The sequence below is a fragment of the Panthera leo genome, chromosome D1 (assembly GCF_018350215.1).
Source record: "Panthera leo isolate Ple1 chromosome D1, P.leo_Ple1_pat1.1, whole genome shotgun sequence".
In the NCBI taxonomy this organism is placed as follows: domain Eukaryota; kingdom Metazoa; phylum Chordata; class Mammalia; order Carnivora; family Felidae; genus Panthera; species Panthera leo.
Genome location: NC_056688.1, coordinates 64236847 through 64253485, shown reverse-complemented (window position 1 = coordinate 64253485; position 16639 = coordinate 64236847). Strand labels below are relative to the sequence as shown.

Genomic DNA, 16639 nt, shown 5'->3' with positions numbered 1-16639 from the left:
CAGACATGGAAAATGATGCTATTTATTCAGCAAGCTCAGGTTAATGGATGAGTCTGTTTGTAGACAGACCAACCCTGTGGCTTTGGCCAGCTCAGTCTTCTGGTTACACTAAGGACTGAAGGAATCAATATCTTTTACACCTATAACCTCTTTATGTGCTAAAACATTCTTCTCTCTTCTTCCAGTCTTGCCTCCTACAATCCTTTTTTCTAAGAGCAGCTACAGTGATGTATTAACTCATGAGTTAAATCACATCAATTCATTACCTAAACTTCAAATGGCTTCCAATTGCAGTGGAAATTAAAAATCCAACTCCTTTGTTTGATCTGTAGTGTCCAGCATAACTGAGTGGAATCCCCTCTGCCTTTCTGACACAACCTTGTATTACTCTCCCCCTTGCTCTCCCCAGTCACATTGTTTTCTTCTTCCCCCAAATACAATCAGTTCTCAGCTCAGTGGTGTTTCACTTGCTCCTTCCTCTATCTTAGACATATGTCCTCAGATGGCTCCTTCCTTTTCTTACTATTTTAGCTTAAACACACCTTCATAGAAAGGCCTTCCATGTTGACCCTATTTAAATGCCCTATTTCACACTAATCTATTTCTTTCATATCACTTATCACTATCAGAAAAAATCTTGCTAATTCTACCAAATCACAAATATTTATCAAACACCTACTATGCACCAGAAACTTCTAGGTGCCAAGTATCTGTTTGCTTGTTTTTTCCTTAATTCCATTCCTCATTGCTCATGATATATAGGGACTTTTTCTGTCATTGCTGAGAATCCAGCATCCAGGACAGTGCCCGACTCTTAGGAAGTATCCAGGGAATATTCATTAAATGAAAAAATGGTGGATGATGACAGGTAGCGCTCAAATCCAGATGGGCCAGGGTACTCACAGGGCAGTAGCTTGGAACACGTAAGAACCAGTGTCATATGCCAAAGAGTCACATGAATTAGGAGATGAGAATTCCAAGTGAATGCAGGACAGGGAGTAAGACTGTGGAGAACCAGAAGCAAGATGGAAGGAACTGGTTCATGGGGAAAAAAGTGAAGCTTCCCCCCATGGCCATGTCTTTTACTGTCAGTCTTGTCCCTGCAGACCCAAGCGAGCAAAGTGCAGTAACAGCTATTGAATAGCATCCCCCATCCCCCAAATTCATGTCCACCTGGAACCTCAAGAGAGTGACCTTATCTTAACACATAGTCTTTGAAGATGTGATGAGTTAAGGATCTAGGGTGAAATCACCCTGTATTTAGGGGGAACTCCTTCTAAGAAGAGGAGAGGGCACAGAGCAGATGACAGAGATGAGACTGCAGTGGTGCAGCTATAGGCCAGGGAATGTCAAGGAATTGCCAGCAGCCATCAGAAGCTAGGAAAAGGCAAGGGAAGGTTCTCATAGAGCTTCCAGGAGGAGTGTGGCCCTGCCAACACTTTGATTTTGGAATTCCAGCCTCCAAAATTGTGAAAGAATCAATTTCTGTTGTTTTAAGTCCCCAAGGTTATGGCAATTTGTTATAGCAGCCCTAGGGAGGTAATACAACAGCTGTGCTGTTATTTTTTTTCCTGGGCATAAAGCACGTGTTCAATAATTCAGCCAGGCAAATTTGTAGCCAACAACTTACCCAGTACTTGGCATGATGATTTCAAAATTTTTTGTTGAAATAAATGTTTGATGATTTGATGACCTGGTGTAATTTGGAAAAAAAAAAAAACCTTAGGAGAAATATATCAAAACTTTCAAGATTCTGTCTATGGATATGAAGAGTCAAAAGCACCCTGAGGATGCTGACCTTTTCCTGCTGGCTGAAATAAAAATGCATTACCTTTGTCCATATAATTATACAAGACCTAAGGTCAAAATGAATAAGAAAACAGAAGGGCTTGGAAACATGTCTGTAATTTTTATGCCAAGTTTGAAATATTTTACCTTGAATCTGCATCCAAGATTTAGTTCTCTATTACCTGTGTTGTTTTCTTGTGCAACAAATAGGGCCCTGGGCCAACAGCAAAGCTACCTGGACTATTTAGGATCAGTTCAGGCTAATGAACTGAGCACCTCCTGGATAATTATGACTGTGTCAGTCACTGTGACCTTTGAAAATATATAATATCAGCTCTTATCCTGTGGGACCTCCCAATTCTGGAGAAGGAACAGACCATGGTACCTAGATAAAACATAGAACCATGCTAAAGTTTTTTTTTTTAAATATAGAATTATGAAACAATGCAGATGGATGGAGAGAGTAACTATATCAAAAAGCATCTGTCTATTATCCAGTTGTGTGGCCATAAGTAAATGCCTCTCTGGATATAGGTATTCCATTGCCAAAATGAACATGTTTTACAAGACAAGGTCCTTTTAGGCATTGACAGCATAACCTTGACCTTGGATTGTCTGTTTTAATGTGTGTGGTTTCATCTCCCCTGTTATGACTATGAGGGGGTAGATCCTGTTCCAGTGCCCAGGGTGTTGTCTGGCCCATAGTAGGCATCTGTTAAATGCGTGTTGATTGGTTGAAGACTGAAATTCGTCTTTCTCACCTATTCTAGTATCTCAGAATCGGGTAAAATTTCTTACCCCAAATTGACAGGTTTCAAATAACGGAAGTTAAAGACAAATAATAAATGCTCTCAGGGAGCTACTCCTGGCTTAGCACCTTACCCTCATGAATCCTGACAAAAGGCTTGAGAAGGGCTTTTTGGATCAGTTTTACTTTGATAGTAATCTGTCAAAAAGCTCCCTTTTCCAAACTGATGTAAGGCCCTCACCCTCCATGACCTTCTCTGACTCAACATGGTAGACAATGACTACCATGAGCCTGTATTTGTGAATGTTTCTTGAGGATGTGAGTGTTTAGAGGTGACTGGTGTGTGTGTGTGTGTGTGTGTGTGTGTGTGTGTGTGTGCATACAGGCACACACATATACACAAAACTTTAGAGTAAATGTGAAATTTAGTAATGTGCATGCAAGATGTATGAGAGAGACTCTGAGTGTGCACTTGTGTTGTTGATCAGTTCAGTAGAGGAAGGGAGTTCTTTATGCCCTGCAGAATTCCATGCCCCACCTCAAGCCTCCCTCCAAGTTAGCAGAGTTTATCCTAAAGAACAAGTTCCATGGAGATGGGGGCTCATGCCTCTTTCTTGTCAGTCTTTTTTTTTTTTTTTTAATTTATTTATTTTTGGGACAGAGAGAGACAGAGCATGAACGGGGGAGGGGCAGAGAGAGAGGGAGACACAGAATCGGAAACAGGCTCCAGGCTCCGAGCCATCAGCCCAGAGCCTGACGCGGGGCTCAAACTCACAGACCGCGAGATCGTGACCTGGCTGAAGTCGGACGCTTAACCGACTGCGCCACCCAGGCGCCCCTCTTGTCAGTCTTTGGGCCTCCATTCCCTATTCTTTGGGGGTAGGATTCAATGCACTGTGCAACTTTAGATAAAGATGACCATGGAAAAGTGGCCACTCTCAGGGAGTTGGTGGTTTTTTTTAGAGTATTAAAAAATAGTAAGCAAGCAAGCTTGGCTATCTCTAGTGAATAGATAATGTTCTGTCTGTTAGAAGAACTGTTGTCTGGAAAGTTTTGTTTTTTTTTTTTTTTGCAGACATTTGTTTTCAGTTTATGACCTGCTCTGCTCCCAGAGGGGCAAGAGAATAAATCATCTGTTGTTCAAAAGAAAGAACCATAAAATAAAAAACAAAGGCCCAAAAAGCTGACTATTTTCCCAGTTTAAATCATGCTTGTCTGAGTGAATATGTATGAGTTAAGGGCCAACAGGGCTAAAGTGTAAGCAGGTCCAAGTCTGGGCCTCCAGAGACTATGCCATGAGTGTTAATATTAATCTGGGATTTTCAGGGAACACAAAACAGCCTTATGTCACACCACTAACTCTGTTTCTGGGTCAGGATGACTCCTGAGGCAAAAGAACTCTGTACCGGGCAAGCAAGCTTAAGGTTTCTCTTCTTGTCCACCAACACCCCTCCCCTCCCCCATCACTTGCTGTTTTATCACAAAACTAATGGCGAACAGAGAGCAAACCCATTTGTGGAGCTGTTGCTGTTCTAAGCACTTTACAAGCATTGACTCACTGAATCCTTAAAATAATGCTATCAGATAGGTGCTATTATTATCTCCATCTCATAAGTAAAGAACCTGAAGCCTAGACAGATTAAGTCACTTGCCTAAGGTGACACAGCCAGTACGTAGGAAAGCTAGAGTTCAAATCCAACCAGTATATATAGAGACTGCTTTATTAACTGCAACACCATACTATCTGACTGACCAGGCCCCTGTTACAGCCAGGTTCTAGAAATGGACTTGCAAAGTCAATATTAAATAAAATCACAGTTTAAAATAGAACAGAAATTTGGCATTAAGTATTTAGATATTGATTGATTTTTAGGATGATAACAAGGCAAATGTAAGGATGGGAAATACTGGGAATGTGTTGTAACAACCCATGGCTGTACTAAAAAACGTACTGATAAGAGTAAGGAAGCTTTAGTGTTTTCTCTGCCTCTAGTCTTTTATACTATCAACCTCATATCTCTGGATACAGTGCTCCCCCATCTGTCTATATTAAGCCCTCAGCTATGTTGAGTCCTGGGAATTGAATTCCCTAAAAGCATCCAGAAAGAGATGTATTACTGAGGACATTGTTGTGTGTGGCTGGAGTGGGAAGAGGTCCAAGGAGAGTGGCTCTTCTGCAGCCTTTGGTAGGTGAATGCCCTGGACCTCTTGGATTCTCCTCACTTAAGGCTCTCTCTACACTTTTGTGATTAGCTTTACTTGGTATCAACTAGATTTTTGAACAGTATTCCTATGTAACTTTCCATGTTTTCACGGTATGTCACTGAGAAGGAAGGGAAGACAGGCTCCTCCTGAGCCTTTGAGTTGTCTCTTCTAAAACACATTTACATACGTATCTTAAGAATCAAGTGGAATCATGAAAATAGATGTTTTGGTATAATATATTGTGGCATGCTGCTTTATACAATGATGCATCCTTCAACATATCATTGTATTTCCTACACTCTGACTCTATTAAACATTTAATTCCATTCAGAATCCCAAATCAGAGTCTTCAACCAAATTTATCACCTATCTGGCATATACTTGATTATTTCTCCCACTGAAGTAATTATCTGTTATTGCATAACAGATTACCCTAAAACTTAGGAACTTAAAGCAACACACATTCATTTTCAAACAGTCTCTGTAGGTCAGGAATCCAGGTGTAACTTAACTGGGTTCTGGCTCAAGGTTTCTTATGAGGTTGTAGGCAAACTGCAGGTCATGGCTATGGTCTCATCTGAGGAGAGACAGATGGGGGAGACAGTATCCCTTTCCAGGCTCATGTATGTGATTGTTTGCATGCTTCATTTCCTTGCAGGCTGTTAACCTGAGTGCCTGAGTTTCTTGCTAACTACTGGCTGGAAACCTCCTTCAATTCTTTGACATGTGGGCCTCTCCATTGGGCAGCTCACAATATGGCAGCTGGCTTTCCTCAGAGTGAGTAAGAGAGAATGCCCAAGATGAAATCTTCAGTCTTTTTGTAACCTAATCTTAGAAATAATATCCCATCACCTCTGCTGTATTTTATTTGCTAGAAGTGAATCACTAAATCTAATCCATAATCAAGGGAAGGGACTCACACAAAGGCATGAACATTGGGAGGTGGGGATCATTGGGGTCCATCTTAGAGGCTACCCACTACACCCTTTAGAGCAGGGCCATTTCAACTGGGAATTATTTATACTCAAGCATCTGCAACCTAGTACTTCCCAAATTCTCCATCTTTCAAGTCTTATCCTTTGCATATTGTCCAAATAAGATTGTTCAAGCAGTCACCCTAATATTGTACAAAGTACACCTACCTCTGCCACTGGTACGGTCCCTTGGATTTCCAGGAAGGGCTTATGTTCTGATGTTATGTTCCATCCTGAATCCCACTGACTCATCATGGCCTGCCCCTAAAAAGTTTTCTTTGTTTCTGGGTCTGTATAGACTCTTTTCCTCTTCCTTCATACTCACAAAGTACCACAAACATTAGGTTATTTTAGATAACAGATTTCTACGGAAGGTTTAGAGATATTAATAGGTAACTATAGTCAGTAAAGAAAATACCCTCAAATTTGATAGCAGACATAATTGTTCCTAGAAATATATTAGCCATTCTCCATTATTAAAAATTTCTCACTGGCTGGAAAGCTCTGGACTAGCTTAACCTGCTGATATGTTATTTGGGTTCTTCACCCCTTCCAGCTCTGTCATACATCTCATATTTCTTCATAATATTCTAGGAACTCAAAAATTTTCTCTTCATTTGTTTACTTTGGGATGCTTGTGCTAGTTTGGGACCATCCTCATCCATTTCTGAGATTTTGGTAATGTTGATTTTTGAATGGGAAGGGGTTGAAACATTTACCTGTCTTCTGGGGCAGCTTCATGGCCCCTATTACAACTTCCCATTTTTTACTCAAAGACCAGATATCTCAACATACTTAGGGACACAGAAAAGGCAGCTGTGTGTGGCTCAGTCAGTTAAGCATCTGACTTCGGCTCAGGTCATGATCTCACTGCTTGTGAGTTTGAGCCCCGCATCGGGCTCTGTGCTGATAGCTCGGAGTTCAGAGCTCAGAGCCTGGAGCCTGCTTGGGGTTCTGTGTCTCCCTCTCTCTCTGCCCCTCCCCCACTCACACTCTGTCTCTCTCTCTCTCAAAAAATAAACATTAAAAAAAATTAAAAGAAAAGGCAGATGTGACAAAGATGCAAAAGTTTCTATTGTCCCTTATCCCTAGGGTGGCAAGTGCTTACTCGTCTAATATTTACACAATCAAGTAGGGGCATTCTAGCGGTGGGTCAAGAAAATTTGTTTCAATGTGACTTTCTGTGTCCATCTATACAAAGAAGCATTTGGCAGCTTCTATTTCTAAAATATTTTTAAAGTTCTCTTCCAGGCACCTTGTTACAAGAATATGATCTCATTTTAGAAAGAAGAAACTCTATACTCATATAAATATATAGAAAACAAATCTAGAAGAAAAACACAGCCAACTGCTAGAGTATTTACAGCTGAGGAGTGAGGTTATTTTGGAGGAGTTCTGTGAGAGGGGAATGGAAGGACTAAGTAGTAAGAGGGATTTTTGCCTTATGTATTACATATGTCTGTATATTCTTAAATAATTCAGGGGCGCCTGGGTGGCTCAGTCAGTTAGGCATTCAACTTCAGCTCAGGTCATGATCTCATGGTTCATGAGTTGGAGCCCTGTATCGGGCTCTGCGTTGACGGCTTAGAGCCTGGAGCCTGCTTCAGATTCTGTGTCTCCCTCTCTCTCTGCCCCTCCCTCACTCATGCTCTGTCTCTCTCTCACTCTCTCTCAAAAATGAATAAACTTAAATTTTTTAAAAATAAATAAATATATTCTTCTTGTGTATTTAAAATTTAAGAATAAAGCATCCTTGGGGCGCCTGGGTGGCTCAGTCGGTTTAGCAGCCGACTTCATCTCAGGTCATGATCTCATGGTCCATGAGTTCAAGGCCCATGTCAGGCCCTGTGCTGACAGCTCAGAGCCTGGAGCCTGCTTCGGATTCTGTGTCTCCCTTTCTGCCCCTCACCATCCCTCCCCCCTTTAAAAATAAATAAAATACATTTAAAAAATTTTTAAAAAAAGAATAAAGCATCCTGGCACTAAACAAAAAGAAAAGTTTGTAGACAAAGAAACTAAGGCCAGCTTCATAATACTCTTCAGCAATGTTAAGGACCAGGAAGTAATGGAACAATATGTGACAATTTTAATGGAAAAAAAAGTGTATGAGAAGAATTTTTGTCTTCAGCTATTTTTCCATTCCTGATGGCAACGGAAAGAAAATATGTGCATAATATATGTAATTCTATGTCTTATTGTACCTAAACAGGTCAAGACTCAAAATAAAAAATCAAAGAATGTGTAATTTGTAGTATAAAATGATTGAAGAAGAATGTAAATTTCAATAAAAGAGATAATTCATTAATTTATTTAAGAAATATTAATTTAAACTCCACTAAATACCAATTGTGTGTCAGGTACATTTATAAGATCTTAAATGCATCATATAAATAAAACAAAGACCTCTGCTCTTATGGAGTTTTCATTCTAATTACATAATATGCTAGATGGTCCTATCATTATTATTATTTTTTTTTTATTTTTAAAAAGGGAAACACCTGATAAAAGGCATCCAGAGTATGGGGAAGGAGGTGGCCAGGTTACAATTTCCAAAATGACAGTTTAGAGGTACATGTCAAATCTGGAATAAACCAATGAAAATAATATAGTAATATATTAGAAGAATTATATGCCCAGAATAGTATGCAGACTTTATTCTTAGAATACAAGTTCACTTCTAACTAACAAATTTATTAATATTGCCCATCAGTAATAGGTCAAAGACGAAAAGCAGCATGATTACTCCCACAGTTGTCCTAAAATGATCCCATAAAATTTTGTATCTATCCCTGAGAAAAAGTCTTGGAAAGTAAGCAAGGGAGAAAATGTCCTTAACAATGAATATAAAAATCTAGAGGCAACATTCTGAATGCTGAAACAACAGAAATATTTCCTTTGAGATTCAGGAACAACAACAACAAAACCCTAATATCATTATTATTTAACATTACTTTGTAAATTTGCAAAACAATAAAAGAGCTAAAGGGAGATAGGTACCACTATTAAAGTAAGGAAAAGTTATTTTACAAATCACTGATTTGTTCTAGAAGACTCAAGAAATTTAAAAAAAAATATTCAAATTAATTAGAGAAGTTAGGAAGATGTTCAGATGCAAACATACATATAAAATCTTAATAGGTGCCTCTTTTTACCAGTAGTAATCTAATCAAAATTATGATGGTAAGACTATTTTATTCTATGTCATCTAAAATAATTAAGCACATTTAAAAGAACAGTAATAAGAGAGCTGTGAAAAGCAATTTAGAGAATTGTGTCTCATCTATATGAAGAAAATTAGAAAACAGAGAGACATAATAGGAGAATAAATGGAAAGATAAACCATGTTCCTGAATGGGAATATTAAAAATTATAAAGGTGATTATTTAATTCTTCTCAAATAATTTAAAAGTTTCATGTGATTCCAATAAAAAATCTGAGTTTTTCCAATTTTTAAGTGACAAAGTGATCATATAGCTCATTTTAAAAGTATATAGTTTTGAATAGTGAAAAAGTTTCAAAAAGATAAAATAAAACAAGACCGAAAGGGTAATAAACAGAGATTTTTCTTATGAGATAATAAAGCCTACAATAACCTTTCAGTTATCAAGATGTTGTGTCTCTAGGGCAAGAACTGAGTTTGATCAATGGAGCAATATAAATATTTTAGAAACCAACACTCTTCTATGTAGGAATTTAAAATATAGTTAAATGCCATTGTAAATCAATATGTAAATTGAGGAGTATTCATTAAATGATGCTGGAACAACTGGTTAGGTATTTGGCAAAAAATAAAGCTAGATTGAAATGACTTAGTAATGTGTTTAAAATTAAGACAAAATAAAACTCAACAAAAGTAAACTAAATTAAACTAGAATAAACTATAAATGAGTATTTTGCAGACTCCAGGAAGGGGAAATGTTTTCTAAGAACGAAAGACATAGAAGAAATCACAAAGCAAAAAATAAAAATTAAAAAAACACAAAGGAAAAACAGTATATTTAATTTCTTAAAAATCTAAAACATGTATATTACCATATACATATAAATTACCCTTAAATAAAATTAAAAGAAATTTGACAACCTGGAAAATTATTCATAGACAAAGTCTTAGTCTTCTTAAAATATTTTTTAAATTACTGTCAAATCAAGTGGAAAGGACAGACCAAAGTAACAAAGACAAGAAAGAAACAGAAAATCTCCAGAAATGACAAAACAAGTAATAAAATGGCATTAAATACATATCTGTCAATAATCACTCTGAATGTAAAAGGACTAAATGCTTCAGTCAAAAGACATAGGGTGTCAGAATGTACAAAAAAAATAAGACCCATCTATATGCTGCCTACAGGAGATTCATTTCAGACCTAAAGACACCTGCAGATTGAAAATGAGGGGATGGAGAAACATTTATCATACAAATGGATGTCAATGGAAGGCCAGAGTAGTAATACTTATATCTGAAAAGCTAGACTTTAAACCAAAGACTGTAACAAGAGATGATGAAGGGCACTATATCATAATAAAGGGGACAATCCAACAGGAAGATCTAACAGTTGTAAATATTTATGCACCCAACATGAGAGCACCCAAATATATAAAACAATGAAACAAACATAAAGGAACACATTGATAATAATATACTAATAGCAGGGAACTTAAACACCCCAGTTACATCAATGGACAGATAAATCATCTAAGCAGAAAATCAACAAGGAGACAATGGCTTTGAATGACACACTGGACCAGATGGACTTAACAGAGATATTCAGAACATTTCATACTAAAATAGTAGAACACACATTATTTTCAAGTGCACATGGGACATTCTCCAGAATAGATCACATGCTAGGTCACAAATCAGGCCTCAACAAGTACAAAATAATTGAGATCATACTATGCATCTTTTCTGACAACAACACTATTAAACTTGAAGTTAACTGTATGAAAAAATTTAGAGGAGCGCCTGGGTGGCTCAGTCAGTTGAGCCTCCGACTTTGGCTCAGGTCATGATCTTACGGTTCATGAGTTCACGCCCTGCGTCAGGTTCTGTGCCGACAGCTCAGAGCCTGGAGCCTGCTTCAGATTCTGTGTCTCCCTCTCTCTCTGACCCTCCCCCATTCATGCTCTGTCTGTCTCTGTCTCAAAAATAAATAAAGATAAAAATTTTTTTTTTTTAATTTAGAAAGACCACAATTGCATGGAGGTTAAACAACATGTTACTAAACAATGAATGGGTCAACCTGGAAATCAAAGAAGAAGTTTAAAAATACACGTAAACAAGTGAAAATCAAAATACACAGTCCAAAACCTTTAGGATACAGCAAAAGTGGGCCTAAGAGGGAAGTATGTGACAATACAGGCCTACTGGGAGAAGCAAGAAAAATCTCAAATAAACAACCTAACCTTACACCTAAAGGAGCTGGAAAAAGAACAAAGCTTAAAGCCAGCAAAAGGAAGAAAATAATAAATATTAAGCAGAAATAAGTGATACAGAAACTAAAAAACAATAGAACAGATCAATGAAACCAGAAGTTGGTTCTTTGAAAAAAATCATTAAAATTGTTAAACCTCTAGCCAGACTTCCCAAAAAGAAAAGAGAAAGGACCCAAATAACTAAAATCACAAATAAAAGAGGAGAAATAACCAACACCACAGAAATATGAACAATTATAAGAGAATATTATGAAAAACTATATGTCAACAAATTTGACAACCTAGAAGGAATGGAAAAATTCCTAAAAACATATAAACTACCAAAACTGAAACAGGAAGAAGTAGAAAACTTGAACAGACTCATAACCAGCAAAGAAATTGAATCGGTGGGCACCCAGGTGGCTCAGTTGGTTAAGTATCTGACTCTTGATTTTGGGTCAGCTCATGATCTTGGGTCAGGTCATGACCTCATGGTTTCTAGGATCGAGTCCCATGTCTGGCTCTGCACTGACAGCAAGGAGTCTGCTCAAGATTCTTTCTCTGTCTGTCTGAGTCTCAAAAGAAATAAACATTAAAAAAAAAAAAAAAAGAAAAGAAATTTGAATCAGTAATCAAAAATCTCCCGAAAACAAAAATCCAGGGCCAGATGGCTTCACAGGCAAATATTAACAAATATTTAAAGAACAGAAGGGGTGCCTGGCTGGTTCAGTGAGTAAAGCATGCAACTCTTGATCTCGGTGTTGTAGGTTTGAGCCCCAAGTTGGGTGTAGAGAATACTAAAAAATAATATCTGAAAAAATTGTTTTAAAAAATAAATTAAAAAAGAGTTAATACCTATTCTTTGCAAAATACAGAAAAGGAAGGGAAACTTCTAAATTCATTCTATGAGGCCAGCATTACCCTGACACCAAAACCAGATAAAGACTCCACTAAAAAAGAAAACTACAGGCCAATATCCCTGATGAACATGGATGCAAAAATTCTCAATAAAATACCAGCAAACCAAAGTCAACAGTACATTAAAAGAATCATTCACCACCATCAAGTGGGATTTATTCCTGGTCTGGAAGGGCAGTACAATATTCACAAATCAATCAATGTGACATACCACATTAACAGAAGAAAGGATAAGAACCATATGATCATTTCAATAGATGCAAAAAAGCATTTGACAAAATACAGCATCCTTTCTTGATAAAAACCCTCAAGAAAGTAGGGATAGGGGTGCCTGGGTGGCTCAGTTGGTTAAGCATCCGACTTCAGCTCAGGTCATGATCTCACAGTTTGTGAGTTCAAGCCCCATGTCAGGATCCGGGCTGACAGCTTGCTCAGAACCTGGAGGCTGCTCCAGATTCTGTCTTCCTTTCTCTCTGCCCCTCCCCTGCTCACACTCTGTCTCTGTCTCTCTCAAAAATAAACATTAAAAAAATTTAAAAAAAAAGAAATGAGGGATAGAAGGAACATACCAAATATCATAAAAGCCATATACAAAAGACCCACAGCTAATATCATCCTCAATGGGAAAAAACTGAGAGCATTTCCTCTAAGGTCAGGAGCACAACAGGGATGTCCACTCTCACCACTGCTATTCAACATAGCACTAGAAGTCCTAGCCACAGTAATCAGACAACAAAAAGAAATAAAAGGCATCCAAATTGTCAAGGGAGAAGTCAAATTTTCACTATTTGCAGATGACATGATGCTGTGTATAGAAAACTGGAAAGACTCCACCAAAAACCTGCTAGAACTGATACATGAATTCGGCAAAGTTGCAGGACATAAACCAACATACAGAAATTGGTTAACAAACAAAGTAGAGTTAGAGGGAACATGCTTCAACATAATAAAGGCCCTATGTGAAAATCCAACAGCTAATATGATCCTTAAAGGAGAAAAACTGAGAGCTTTACTTCTATGATCAGGAATAAGACAGGGATGTCCACTCTCACTACTGTTACTTAACATAGTATTGGAAGTCCTAGCCTCAGCAATCAGACAACAAAAGGAAATAAAAGGCATCTAAATTGGCAAGGAAGAAGCCAAACTTTCACTATTTGCAGATGACAGGATGCTATATATATAGAAAACCCAAAAGACTCCACAAAAAATTGCTAGAACTGATACATTAATTCAGTAAAGTCATAGGATACAAAATCGATGTACAGAAATCTGTTGCATTTCTATACACCAGTAATTAACAGCAGAAAGAGAAATCAAGGAATCAATCCCATTTACAATTGGACCAAAAACCATTAAATCACTAGGAATAAACCTAACCAAAGAGGTGAAAGATCTGTACTCTGAAAACTATAAAACACTGATCAAAGAAATTAAAGATAACACAAAGAAATGGAAAACCATTTCATGCTCACGGACTGAAAGAAAATATATTGTTAAAATGTCTATATTACCCAAAGCAATCTACACATTCAATGCAATCCATATACCAAATACCAACAGCATTTTTCACAGAGCTAGAACAAACAATCCTAAAATTGGTATGGAACCACAAAAGACCCTGAATAGCCAAAGTGACCTTAAAAAAAGAAAAGCAAAGCCAGAGGTATCACAATTCCAGACTTCAAATTATATTACAAAAGCTGTAGTGATCAAGACAATATGGTACTGGCACAAAAATCAGACGCATAGATCAACAGAACAGAACAGAAAACCCAGAAATGAACCCACAGCTCTATGGTTAACTGATCTTCGACAAAGTAGGAAAGAATATCCAATGGAAAAAAGTCAGTCTCTTCAACAAATGGTGTTGCAAATACTGGACAGCAACATGCAGAAAAATGAAACTGGACTACTTCCACCATACACAAAAATAAATTCAAAATGGATGACAAACCTACATGTTAGACAGGAAACCATAAAAATCCTAGAGGAGAACACAGGCAGCAACCTCTTTGACTTTGGCCATAGCAACTTCTTACTAGATATGTCTCCTGAGGCAAGGGAAATAAAAGCAAAAATAAACAATTGGGAATTCATGAAAATAAAAAGCTTCTGCACAGTGAAGGAAATAAGCAACAAAACTAAAAGGCAACCTATGGAATGGGAGAAGATATTTGTAAATGATGTATCCGACAAAGGGTTAGTATCCAAAATCTCTGAAGAACTTATAAAACTGAACATCCAAAAGATAATTAATCCAACTAAAAAATGGGCAGAAGTCACAAATAGACATTTTCCCCAAGAAAATATGACCAATAGACACATTAAAAGATGCTCAACATCATTCATCATCAGGAAAGTACAAATCAAAACTACAATGAGATATCACCTCACACCTGTCAGAATGGCTAAAATTAACAACACGAGAAACAACAGGTATTGGTGAAGACATGGAGAAAGGGGAACCCACTCACACTGTTGGTGGGAATGCAAACTGGTGCAGCCTCTCTGGAAAATAGTATGGAGGTTCTTCAAAACATTAAAAACCTTATAACCCAGCAATTGCACTATTAGGTATTTACTCCAAGAATACAAAAATACTAATTTGAGGTAAACATGCACCCAATGTTTATAGCAGCACTATCTACAATAGCCAAATCGTGTAAAGAGTCCAAGTGTCCATCAACTGATGAATGGATAAAGAAGATGTGGTTTATATATAACGGAATACTACTCAGCCATCAAAAAGAATGAAATCTTCCCATTTACAGTGATGTGGATGGAGCTAGAGAGTATTATGCTAAGTGAAACAAGTCAGGCAGAGAAAGGCAAATACCATATGATTTCACTCATATGTGGAATTTAAAAAAGAAAACAAACATAGGGGGGAAAAAGAGAGAGGAGAACCAGGAAACAGACTCTTAACTATAGAGAACAAACTGATGGTTACCAGAGGGGAGACAGTAGAGGGATGGGTAAAATAGGCGATGGGGATTAAGGAGGGCACTTGTGATGATCACTGGGTGTTGTATGTAAGTGATGAATCACTAAACTCTATTCTAATATTAGTGAAACCAATATTACACAAAATGCTAAACTGGAATTTTAATAAAAACATAAAAAATAAATAAGCACAATGAAATTACTGTTAAATCAAGAAGAAATACATTGCTAGATAAATAGATACTAATGAATGAAGGACATGGACAGATAATTCACTAAAAGAGACATAAGCAACAAAAAAGGTGAAAAAGTTTTGATCTTTTAGTTATGAAAAAAATGTTGGTTAAAATGAAACAATATTGGGGTGCCTGGGTGGCTCAGTTGGTTAAGCAGCTGACTCTGGCTCAGGTCATCATCTCATGGTTCGAGCCCCGCATTGGCTCTGTGCTGACAGCTCAGAATCTGGAAACTGCTTTGGATTCTGTGTCTCCCTCTCTCTCTCTGACCCTCCCCCACTCATGCTCGGTCTCTCTCTCTCTGTCTCTCAAAAAATAAATAAACATTAAAAAAATGAAATAATATTTTCCTGATTCTGAATTTGAAAAAAATATTAAAAAGCTGTAAGACTCAGTTACTAAGGGTTATATGCAATAACATTAAAATCCTTCCTGGAAAATAATTTTGAAAAAGTATACCAAAGTAGTTACATATTGATATCCTTTGACCTAAGTAACCTTATTAACTGCAATTCATGTTATTAAAATAGGTGCTATTTTAAAAGTTTAATTATCTAACAATAAAATCATTAAACATGGACAGATTAATATTTCAGCAATTATAAATCATATTCTTAAATAAATTAATAACATTCAAAAATATTCACAAGGCAAATAAAAATTAGAATGAAAACTGTTTATATACCATGACCACACATTTGTGTGCATCTGTGCACATACACATACAAACGGCCACACATACGGGGAACATGTCAGATTCTGAGCTCGGCAGGAAGTGGGACCAGTGTGTGGCAGATGTGGTCATGAAGACAGGTATTGGTTTTGGATTAGGACTTGTTTTCTCACTTCCCTGCTTTAAAAGAAGAATGTGGCCAATAGCCTTTGGTTCTGGCATGGAATGGAGAATGGCCTCACTCCAACTGTCAGCATGATTTCCAGGCTCCCCATCCTCTACATGGAAAATCTGTCAGAGAGCGGGAGCAGTGACTTAACACCTGAGAACAACCCAGCGGGAGGAAAAGAGAAATCACGTTTATTCTTCAGGAATACTGAAGTGTCCCAGAGTAAGCAAACATTTTTCTATAACACTGTAATCAGTAATGCTTTTAAAAACTCTAGCATGCTGTTTATGTATTTGAAAGGAAGTCTGTTTCTTGTTTTGTATTTTGTCCCTAGAAATTTCAAGGAGGTGGTCTTAAAAGAAATACATTAAAAATAGGCAGCTCCCCCCACAAAAGAAACCCCAAATACCAACACATGTGCATGTGTACAAATGATGCAGGAAAAGGGTCAAAATCTAATTTTATCTTTATGAGTCCATTATGAATGTGTTTTCTTTTATTCTCTTTATTTTTTTTGTAATTTTGAAAACATGGAATATTATATTTTTATAATAATTAAAGAGTTTGGAG

The 16639-nt window shown here is 37.2% G+C and overlaps 1 pseudogene; it reads left to right on the top strand.

Annotated features, from left to right (window-relative positions):
- Positions 1-15976: 15976 nt before the first annotated feature.
- On the top strand, positions 15977-16214 carry LOC122201465 (annotated as a pseudogene).
- The last annotated feature ends 425 nt before the right edge of the window (positions 16215-16639 follow it).